Below are 12,660 nucleotides of genomic sequence, written 5' to 3' on the forward strand. Positions count from 1 at the left end.
TTGATCATCATCAATGCTTGAAACACCACTGTGAAACCTTAACCCTTGTTTGATACCCTACTTATGCTATAAAGCCATATTTGGAACCCAACACCAGGTTAAAACCTGCATCTAAACCCTAGCCCTGGCATCAAACTCATTTCAACCATACCCCATGGTGAAAGCCAAACTCACTTAGGCTCAAAAGCCTAATTTGAAACCCCAAACCCTGACTAGAAACCCTATTTTCAAACCCTGTGCCAGGTTTCAATCATTAATTTAAAAGTCTAGCCATTTTAAAACCCGAAAACAAACTTGAAGTCCTACTTAAAACTTTAAACCTGAATTATAAAAAAAAATACAAAAAAAATCTTTGAACAGGGGTGTGTAGACTTTTTATACTCACTATGCATGTTCCATCAGAAAGTCACACAGTGATGAATCTCCTGAAGCCTAGTAGGAAATAAAAGAAGCCCGCCGGTGCGTTTATGGCACGCCGTCTGCGCCTTCGTCTGTTTTTTCCCCCCGAAAACGTCGTCAAACTTTATTGACTATGAACAAAAATGAAACTCATGGTGCTGAAAAAAACGAGCGCCTCCAAAAACAATAAACAACGGCGGCCATCTTCTAACGGGCTCATTTGCTTTTCAAGCAAGCATACGGGCACGTGTCATTAGCTTCAGATGGACGCATGCTGATTGTGAAGCGGCGCTGCCGGCCTTCTCCGCCTTCTTGAGCCTCTGATGAATAGCCTAAATGCACGCACGCACACACAAAGCCTTGAAACCCTATTTTCAAACCCTAACCCTTGTTCAAAATCCTAATTTGAAACCATAACGCTGTCCTAAAAGTACTTATGTAGCCTTGAAACTGAACTTTTGAAGCTTAATCTTTGTTGTTTGAAACCATACCACATGCTTGAAACCCTAATTTGAAACCTTAACGCATGCTTGAAACTCCAATCGTAAGACAGCACAAACCCTAGCATAAAATCATTGTTCAAACCTCTACTTTGAAACTCTAACCTTGTTTTGAAACCCCAACTCAGGCTTAAAACCTTACGTTAACGTTTTAATCCTTATTTGAAACCCTACTTTGACAGCCTATACCTATTTGAAATCACAACCTAGGCTCTTTACTTTAAAACCCTGACCCAGGCCTGATACCTTAATTTGAAATCCTAAACATTGTTCGAAACCTTAACACAGGCTCAAAACCCTACTTTAAAACCCCAACCTTGTTCAACACCATACTTTGTATGAAACCCCAACAGAGGCTCAAAACTCTACTTTAAAATCCAAACCCTTTTTTGAAGCCATACTCTGAAAGTCTGACCCTCATTTGAAACCCTAAACCTGTTTTAAACCTGTTTTGAACCCCTTTCCATAGTTCCAAACCCTTGATTCAAACCCGAACCCATGCTTAACACTCATTTGAAACCCGAACTCTTGCTTGAAATCCTAACTCGGGTTCTAAACTACCTACTTTGAACAGATGATTTAAAACTTTAACCCTGTCTTCAAACCTTAATCTGAAACCCTAACTTTTATTTGAAGCACAAACCCAGGTGTGAAATTCTCATTTGAAACCCTACCCTAGTTTGAAACCCAAACTCATGCATTAAACCCTAATTAGACTTGAAAGCTGAATCTGAAAATGAAACTTTCATTTGAAACCCTAACCCATGCTTGAAAGCCTACAATCACCCACTTTCTTTCTTTTTTTGAATTGTTTATTTTTTTACTGTCTTCTTTATCTACTTTCTCCCCCTCGTCCGTTGTCCGGATATATATAAGGACAGGCGGATCTATTACTGGCTGCCCTGCGGATATACGTGGACAAAATTAGAGACTTTGATTTTCTAATACCATTAGAAGCCGTGCGTGTGTGTGTACGTGTATGTGTGCGTATGTGTGTGTTTGTGTGTCAGAGGCCGAGTGGAGATCCGATGGAGGACTCAATAAGAGAGGAAGAAGATCTGAGATTTATTAGTGGACACAAGTCCAAAATCAATCAGGTGATTGAATCAGGATATTATTGCTCGTAAATTAGAGACTTGTTTATGTCAGACGAGGGTGGGGGTAGTGTGTGTATGGGGTGCGCGTGCGTGCGTGTGTGTGTTGCTGCAAAAGAAGGAAGAGCAAGGTAAGCTTCTTGTGCAGCTTATCTGATTGTTGATGTCATCATGAGCTTGTCTTGAGCCTGAGCGGAATGTCTTCCTCAGGTCATCTCTTGGAATCGTTGACTTTATCAGTATTCTTCCAACATACAAATAAATAAATAGCTGTGTTTGGTGTCTCATGCCTGAAAAGTCACCATTGTTTTCCAATTTGTGTATTCTGGTGAAATGTAATGTAACCTCACAAACAAATTATCCCGTAGCTTATTATATAGCTCGCAAAAACAAATGAAATAACCAAGATTGAGAAGAACCCAAGCATTTTGTTTGCAAAACAAACTAAAAACAAGAGTGCTTAAAAAAAAAGAAAACTAACTGAAATTACATTTGATATACCGTATTTTCCGCACTATAAGGCGCACTTAAGAGCCTTCAATTTTTTCAAAAGCTGACCATGCGCCTTATAATCCAGTGCGCCTTATATATGGATCGATATTGAGCCGCAACAGGTCTCGCTGTCAAGACGTTATCGGTGACCCTGCACGATCGGTGACGCGCATGCGCAGAAGGTCCCGCCATCTTGGATCGCTGGCTAATACTAATACTTTACCTCAGAGAAAATAACAAAACAGCTGTTTATTCATTTTGGGAGTGAATGGAGTTGTCAGAAAGCTGGTTTGTAATCTATTAATAAAGTTTGACGGACCTATCTGACTGATTTGTTGACATTCCCTTTAGCGCAGCACCATCTAATGGATGCATAACGTAACCCCAGCCTCTACTGTAGTGCCTTATATATGGAAAAAGTTTTAAAATATGTCATTCATTGAAGGTGCGCCTTATAGTGCGGAAAATACGGTATATTAACCAATCCACTCGAAATCAAATTCATATGAAAAAACAACTAAAGTGCTAAATCGAATAACTATAATGAAACATCAAAAACTCTTACAACTCTGTTCAGACAGCAAGAAAGAGAATCAACCCCTGACACGAGCATTGGTCGAACATGTCTATTGTTACAAGCCATAAAAAAAATTGGTGGAAATCCACCATTTTGGGTGAATTTTCAAGGGTTTTGCCCAAATGAACCCCAATTGAAAGCAAGTCGGCTACCCTAGACAAATGGGTGTTATACACTTATTATACATACATTATGAAACTGGAACAAAATTTGGTCAAAACCACATTGTATGAAACATACGTGAAAATCGAGGTTGCAATGTCCTCGTATGAAGGAATTTCAAATTGTTAGTTCTTAGTTGTAGCGTGTCATCAGTTCTCCTGGAAAATCGACTCCCTAGCTCGACATCGTGATAAAAGAACAAGAGCGGCAATATAAAGATAAGAGCTTATAAAAATAGAAACGATGGAGAGCGCCTGTGATTTACACACCGGAACTGACAGGACGGTAAACATGAGACTTGTAATGTGTGTGTGTGTGCGTGTACGAGATATGAGACATGTTGTATATGACATCTATATTGCACATTGAGCAGAACGTATGTACATGGTACCTACCATGAAAACCACACACAGAAACTGTACTTTCCAGCCATAAGCATTGCTTGAAACTCTAATTTAATACCCTGATCCTGTCTTAAAACCTTAATTTGAAACACTTTTTTGTCCCACTACTGTAACTTTGAAACCCAACCTGGCTTGAAATGCTAATTTGGCACCCTAACCCTGGTTTGCAACCTTAATTTGAACTTCTAATTTAAAACCCTAACCCAGGCTCGAAACTGCACTTTGAACCACTAACTTTAAACCCTGATTTAAAATAACTTGAAACCCCAACCCTTGGCTTTAATCTATTTTGTAAAATGCTAAACCATGTTTGGAACCATAATTTGACCCACTTACGTGAAATGCTAACTTTGCTATAAAACTTTAAAAGTTTCAAACTTTAAAACCTTATTTTGAAACTCTAAACCTGGCTTGAAACCTGACTTTGAAACTTGAACCATATCTCAATGTCTTCATGTGAAATTATAACCCTTCTTTGAACCCCTAACCCTGGCTTGAAACCTTAACTAGAAGCATTAACTCGGTCTTAAAACCCTCATTTGAAGCCCAAACCATTTAAAAACAAACAAACAAATATTGTGAAGGGTACAATCCACCCCAGAATCTTCCTTCCGCCATTTCGACCGATTACCATCACAACTTTTGTCCTCAACAACCAACGCCTGACCTTGGAGTTGGACACGGGAAGACAGAAAGTAAAAATGGAACGTTTTGTTCAAGTTTGACTTCACAGAATCGTCGAGGCTAATGTACAGTTCAAACAAAATCCGAGACCGTGATGCAAACTTTTGGTAAAGAAGACCGAGAGCTCAACGGAGCGTAAGAAAAGAAAAAGTGGAGGGACGGAGCAATAAAAGAGACTTATGATTGGAAAAGACGGGGGGGGAATTAGAGCAAAGACAGACATGCCGGGAGAAAGAAAAGAGGGAGGCGGAAAAGTACCCAAAAGCTCTTGGAAAGTTGATTCGGAGCTAATAATAATAATGTGTTTCTTGCTCTAATGACGGAGAGAAGAATGCTTCCCAGCGTCCGCTAGATCAAATGCGAGCCAGGCCTGGAAGATCACGGGTCAGAATGGTGATGCATTTTCCGCCAAAAAAAAAAAAAGAAGTTTGTTTTAATAAATGAATACCGAAAAACAACTATTACTACTGCAACTTACAGTAGTTGTGAAACTCCTCTTTTTATATGACTACATTACTGTACAAGATGTCACACAAACGAGAGAGTGCAACAATGAGTTAGTAAAGCCAAAAGTTTAAAGACACATTGTCTTTGAAAAGCATGAGAAAGTGTCTCCATTCTTTTGACTGTATCGTAGCTGATGTGGAATATATTTCTACTCAGCAAGTGTTGAGTTTCTAAGCTCTACAAAGTTGCATTTACCGATCGCGGCCCCTCCTCCAATTCACGCTATCTGCTTCCATCCCTCCCTCATTTCATGTCATCTTTCCTCAGCTTCCCTCCTTCATCCCTCCATCCTTCCCCTCCCACTGTAACAAGGCCTCGTTATCAGTCACACGGGGGTTATTTGTCTATCAAGGGAGAGACAGATAAGATGTGGGGATGAAACCTCATCTGTCTCCTGTCTTTCATTTATTTTGGACACACATCCACGCACATGCACACGCTAAAGTCTAAAGGAAGCTTCTAAAGTCATATAGTTGACGTTCAAATCATACTCATGACGTCTTCAACCCAGTCATGTCTTTGCTATTTTGTGTTTTATGTGATGGCAAAGCGCAAAACTGGAAATGTAAAGGAAACTTTCCCAAACTTCCTTTATTGAAATTTTGTGATTCTGTTTTTCCCCTAAGCACTATTCTTTCGCCTAGCCCACCCAACATTTACATATATTATCAAGTGGCCTGGAAAATTATTAAGCTGTTTTTTTTCCCCCACCTAAAACTGGTTAATTATTTTTTTACTTCATTTTTAATTAATTTATCTCATCAAATAGTGGGTTAATTAATTTGGTATGAATTACAAAAAATCCACAGATACATTTTTAAAAATACTGTATGGTAGTAGGAATATACATTTACTGCATATTTATTCATTATTTATTTTTTAGCCAATTACCTCACTGAATTAATAAATAAAAAAATATAAATAGGACAATTTACAAAATATTAGTAAAATAAATTATTTTATGGCTTCTTATTTCTTAAATAAAATAATTTGTTAGTTTGATTACATTAATTATAAATAGTAAAATAGAAAATTGGAAGAAATATTTGTTCAACTTAAATTGTTATAACATATTTTACATGTATTTATTCATTGTGGTTATTTTTTAGTTTATGTTGTTTATTTTTTGGCTTTATCTTTGGATTTATTATAAATAAATAAGAAAAATGTATACCTTTGAACAATCTTTTATTTATTTTAATAATGTCATTGTCTTTTATTTTTTCCATGTATTTTTTATTTTTTTACCTCATCCACAAATTGCCTGATTCTTTCTGAATAAATAAATAAATAAATAAATAAATAAATAAATAAATAAATATGCCTTGTGTTGCACAAAATCAGAAAGACAAAAGATTCAAAGCCGTAGATAGGCACACCAGCACGTTTGGATGCAGGAAACCCAAAGTCAAGACAAACGCATGCGTACGGTATGCGCGTACACGCGCACACACGCAGGCCTGCCGCTCATCCATTTGATTGGATTAGACATTATTAATGGAGGGCCTGCGAGGCGAGCAGACAGCGGGGTCGCGGCCAGTTTAATTCCATTCCGGGCTAACCCGATTTGGCCTGATGCGATTGTTATTGCCCTGGTGCTAGATGTTTAGAGGAAACAATAGCCCCCATAACACATCCAGACATCCTATTTGAGGAGGGTCGGCCGGGGGCGTAGCGACGCACGCCCGGCCACGCTCCTTCCTGTTGCCGTGGCGGTCGATGATAAACTTGGATTAAGTCACTTTCAAGCTTACTTACTGATGACTTTTGGGCTTCAACTTTTTTTTCCTGTACTTTTATTTACAGCATCAGTATTTTACTGTTTAGTTTTTCATTAATGATAATCTTGGGTAATCTTTAATGCAAGGTTGGGGTTTCAACCAAGATTAGGCTTTTCAGACAAGGTCAGGGTTTCAAATTAGATTTTCAACTAAAGTTTAGGATTTGAATGAAATCAGTCATGCCAGTGTTACAGTTTTAAATCGGGGTTTCAAGACAAATTTAGGGTTTCAATGTTATTGAGTTAGCGTTAGGGCCCCAAATTGAGGTACCAGAAGAGAGTTATGACTAAAATTTTTGTCTTTAATCCAGAATTAGGGCTTCATCCAAGTCATGGTTTCAAATGAATTTCAACCGTCGGGTAGGATTTCAAGCCTCAATTGGAAACAAGTGTTGGGGTTTCAAAGTAAGATTTCAAACCGGGATTCAAATGTGGGTTTCATGCCTGAGTTCGGGTTTAGAGTAAGGTTTGAAAGTAGATTTTCAAGCCTGGGTTAGGACAACATTTCAAGTTAGTTATGTGCAAGTACTTTTGTTGCTAAACTTAGTTCAGTTGTCAACATTAGCATTTTATTTCCTTCATTTTTGGCTTCTCTTCAATGACACTCTGAGAAGCCAAAGAAAAGACAATAAACAATCAAAATGTCAACTGCCTTACTTGTCCTCATTCTGGACTCTTCTTGTACTTTTCCGTTGCGTTTTTGCCTCACTTTCCAGGTTGTTGGATTTCGATTCAAGTGTGTTGGAATAGTAGGCCAGTCTATTGTTTTTGGATATTTGGATGCGGTATATGGTCTGCACTTTTCGTTTTATGGAAAGGTTAGATAAACACTGCACTAATTGACTTCCATAATAACCACAGTGACTTAAGAAAAAAAAAATCTCTTTTTCCGTTACAATATGTAATTTGACATTAGTCAGTTAGGAATTCCCCCCAAAATCGGAAGCGAACCAATGAAGCGTCTCGTTCATAACATCAGAACCAGGGTGGGTTCGTTTATGCTACATCGTGTCGATGTCACAGCACCTGACGTTTCAGTCGGCACCTCATCAGGACGGCGGGTGAGAAAAGGAAAAAAAAATAAGAAAAGAGTGTAAAGGCCCGTTGCGTTTTGTGAGCGGTGTCGGCTTTCGCCCTCGCCGTGATGGATGGCTTTGGCTGCAGTTGTGACCCTGCTGATTGCGTGCATGTTCTTCGCTTTTTTTCCCTGCTGATAGCATCGCGCACACAATCAGCACCCAGCGACATTCGATTCCCGCTCAGGAATTTTCCAGCAAAAAATGTCGAGGACTCAAATGAAACCAATTAAACGAAACGTATTGCTTCAGGGGCAGCATGGTAGCCTAGTGGTTGCCACATCTGCCTCAAAACTTTGAAGTTCTGGGTTTGAAACCAAGCTCGTCTCTGCTTTAACATTTTAGACTAAAAAATGTCCACAAAGTGTTCAAACATGAGTTTAGGGTTTCAAATCAGGGTTTCAAACCACTGTTAGGGTTTAAAGTTACAGCTTCAAGCCAAGGTTAGGATTAGGGTCAACCTGGACTGTGAAAAAGCAACCAGGTGATTCCCAGCGTTTATCTTATTTTTTGCAGATAACGACCATTAGTGTTTGTTTAACTTTTTTTTTTTTTACACCCCCTCCCCCCACCAACCCCTCCGCCATCAAGGCCATGAAACTAGATACGCCTGACTCCCTTGCTCTATTTTCACCTGGTCGTCACGGTAACCCCACAACACGGGGGCGGCCGTGAATGAAATTCCTGCATGTCATCAATCACCTGCCAACAAAGCGGCGACTGTTACGGAGATGGGAGGGCTGGTTTTGTTGTTTGGGCAGCGCGCCAGCTGAAGTTGAGGGCCCCCGGCGCATTCAGGGCCGGCGGGGGGCCGACGCCGTGGATGTTTACACGGCGTTGATTCAGGTGAAGTTCAGAAGCATGTCGAGGAATGTGCATGTAAACACGCTACATGACAGTCATGTGACATTCATTATATTAAAAAGAACTGGACCTAAAATTGACCCTTGGGGTACCCCGCAATGAAGTCTATAGGGTTAGGATAAAAAGTTCAGTGGTGAATCTTTATCTGCATTGTCTCGGCTACTTGATTAGTGTTGGCATCTGTGCTCGTGATATCGAGCAGTGACTGTGTTTAGACATCCTTGTTGGGTCCAGCAGCGTGTTGAGAGGCCTGGCCGTAAATCTCCTGGACCAGTACGAGTCCATATGGCCGCATCAAGCTTTTATAGTGCGGCGCTCCAGGCTAAAGGGCTCACTGGTGCACCACAAGCGTGCACGCGTGGGAGACGGGAAGAGTACTTTGGGACTCTGTTGCGGTTTGTGCTGGATGTGTTTGCAAATACGTACGCTCTCTGAACACTACATTCGGTACACCTGCATAGTATTGTATTGCATACTGCATACTGCATAGCATTGGCAACTAATACAGATGGAGTCTATTTTTACTGCTTTGAGACTAAAACTTTTAACCCTCTACTGCAGACAAATAATAAGTGATAAATTGCTATTGTTATTTTTATTATTAATTTGTAGTATTACTTATTTAATTTTTACATTTTATTTTAAGAAAAACAATACACATTTTTCATACACATCAGTAAATTGGAGATTTTAAGCTATTTTTTGACATATTTAAATTATATATATATTTTCCAGATCGAATATACATAATAATAATATTTTCAAATATAATTATTGGATTTCACATGCTTAAAATACAATTAGATTGAATCTATTTCAAAGATGAATTATTTCATTACATATGTTTAAAATATAACAATTTTAAATAGATAATTTTTTGGATTTTTAAAAAATACATTTTTAATGCTATATTTAAACATGGAATGTATTTAAAATATAACTTAGATATTATTATAATAGGTTTAAAATATAGCACTTTCTGGATTTATTTAAAAAACATCTCTTTTTGATATATTATTTTAAAAATATATCATACTTTATAGAAGTATTTAAAATATAACATTTTAGATGTACTAAAGTTAAAAGTATAATTGTTTTTCATTCAATATATTTAAATAATAAAACTGTTTTAGATTTATACGGAGCCCGCATTTTAAATGAGCATAATTTTTTGATGGATATTTAAAATAGAAAACATATTTGTGTAGATTGAATGTATTTCAAATATTTGATTTATTGTAAGAGGGCAAGAGAAGTGTGACTTTTTCAAACCGTTGCACTAGAGGTCACTGTTGTAACTGTAAACAACAGGCTGTCTTCAATGAATTCAAAATGAACTTCTGCTTATGATTTATGAATATGTTGTATTTCCCTGCTGGTAATCTATAGATGAATGAATACTAAAATTACAAATCAGGCATTTTAGTGTGCGCACAAAAACAAATCACAAACAAATCTCTTACTAACAGGTGCAAATAATTACATTGTATACTGTTACATGAAATTCTTCTTTAAGTAATGTTGTCCTATATTGTGGTGTTAAGGTCAGAGCAGGGTCTTTAATATTTCAAATGGTAATGGAGTAAATGTGATGCATTACATGGAGCTCATAAATATCAAATGTATGCTCATACATTATATGTGCTCTGTGCACATTTAGCTACTTTCAGGCACTTTAAGTAAACAATACGCCATTTTAAACAGTATTTATTTATTTTTAAAACTCACATTAAATATCATTATGGTAGTTGAGTCCCTTTCAAGTGTGTGTCGACTTGAAGGTAATTCATTATTCAGACATTACCTTGGACGTGCGGCTGCTTGGCTGTGAAATACATCACCTGCTATTAATCATTCATACGCTCCATCTGTGCATCTCCAACTCTATACTACACACGAGTTGTTCACTTTTGGACGAAGAAGAGGAAGAAGCTGAAGCTGTCTTTTCTTTCCACTCCACTGCAGACATGTGACTGTCTTTTAGCATTTCCAAGTCTTTTATTGGACAAGCAGGCGTATTTGAAAGCTCTACATTGACACCGATTGATGAAAGTAGTCTGTATTTGTGATGGTTTGTTGGATATTTGCTTCTTGCTGAAAGACCAAACCAATTGATAGACAGTTTGGATTGGCTATAGTTGTAGTGGTAGTAGTACTAGACTGCTCTGGACAATTTGCGGAAATTGGTTTACAGTCACCTTGCCAACTAACAGGTCGCGGCTAACTGGTTCTCTGACTGACTAACTAATCAACCGACTTACTAACTCTCTGACTGATTGACGAAGTAACAAATGAGCTAACTGACCCACTGACCAACTACTCGGTAAATAATGAACTATCACTTCTTGACTCTCTGATTGATTAAGTAACTACTGAACCAACAGACTGACTGACTTGAGTAACTAAGTGACTAAATGGCTGCCTAACATTGAAGTAACTGATTGACTAACTAAAAATGGACTCTAACTATGAATACTTAACTGACTGACTGACAACTAAGTAACAAATTAACTATAATTTACTGACTCTCTAAGTCACTAATGAACTACCATATTGATTCTCTGAATGAGTAGGTAACTAATAAGCTAATATACTGACTGATTGACTGACCGATTGACTAAATAACCAGTGAAGTAACCGAATGACTGAATAACTAAGTAGAAAATTAACAATATATGACATGGAACTCATGAACTACCTGACTGAATTATAGAGTGACGAGCTAATGAATTATATAATCCAGCAACTGAATACAAATGAACTGACAGACTAACTAACCAACTAATTGGCTACCGAACAAATGAAGTAACTAACTGTTGAAATAACAGACTAACAAGCCAACTGACTCTCCGCCTGACTAAGTAATCATAAACTGACCAAGTAATTGACTGATTGACCGACTGACAATGTCACTAATGAAATAACTAATTACATTCAATTGACTGACTAACTAAACAACTGCTGTAAGAACTGTATGACTGAATACTAATTAACTAACAACTAATTAACTAAGTAACTAACTTCCTGTCAACTGGCTAACCAAACAGTCTATCAAAACTTTTTGACTGCTCAAGTATCTGATTAACTTATTTATAACCAGGCAACAAACTAACTGATGAATATGATGAATGCAATTGGTACTCTAATTAACAGACTAACCAACTCACCAACCAATTAGCCAACAAGACATTCTTTGAGGGTGTTTCCCTCAGTGCTATTCTGCAAACTAATTCTCTGTGCCATGCTGCTCAGATTTGTCTGTAGCAGGGATCTTACATCACCTCCAAATTCAAGTAGATCCTGAAATTGATTTATTAATGTAGTTTTTTCATTTGATGTTACTTCTGCAGCATTTTTGATGCACAACATGGCTTAATGAAGATGAAATACGATCCTGAACGGAGGAGCGATGGCGTCAAAACAAAGGCACGAATGCACACGCACAAAAGGAAACACAAGCTCGGACACATTTACGCGGCGAGCTGCAGGTCTGCTCCGCATTGTCTTGCCGCCATCCGTCATCCTAGCGAGCGTTAATTGGAACCACCGCCGGCACCCGCTACAAATAACGCTCGCCCGGGCTTCTCGCTAACAGACAGACGAGCTGTTGAGGATTTTGGCAGCCAATGAAGAGAACGTGCTTGCATCCAGAGACTGCTGCTGCGGGGTCAAATCCATTTTCCTTACCAAAAATGGAAAACAAATTCCGTGAAGCATTCATAAATCATCAGCTTGTGAACTGGAGAGTTCCGGAAGTCAAAATAGTGTACAGGTTTACCGATTCCTGATGTGTTTACAGTCAACAAATCACGTTTCTCCGAAAAAAAAAATAAAAATCAGCTTATCATCTCACCATCCATCCATCCATCCATCCATCCATCCATCCATCCATCCATCCATCCATCCATAACCAAGCCCAAAGATGCACACTATAGAATGAACCTACAGCTGTAGGTGTAAAAAGCAGGATTAAAGAGGATTTAATGTTCAATAATCTTAAGAATAAAATAATACTTCCTGTTTCATTCTTCTTGTTTCAAATGTACACAGTGTAAAATAATCATAGTATAAAATAGTGTGCTGCCATCTAGTGGCCAACAGTAGAATTACACCCAAAATAA

Source organism: Festucalex cinctus, chromosome 14 (genome assembly GCF_051991245.1).
Source record: "Festucalex cinctus isolate MCC-2025b chromosome 14, RoL_Fcin_1.0, whole genome shotgun sequence".
In the NCBI taxonomy this organism is placed as follows: Eukaryota; Metazoa; Chordata; class Actinopteri; order Syngnathiformes; family Syngnathidae; genus Festucalex; species Festucalex cinctus.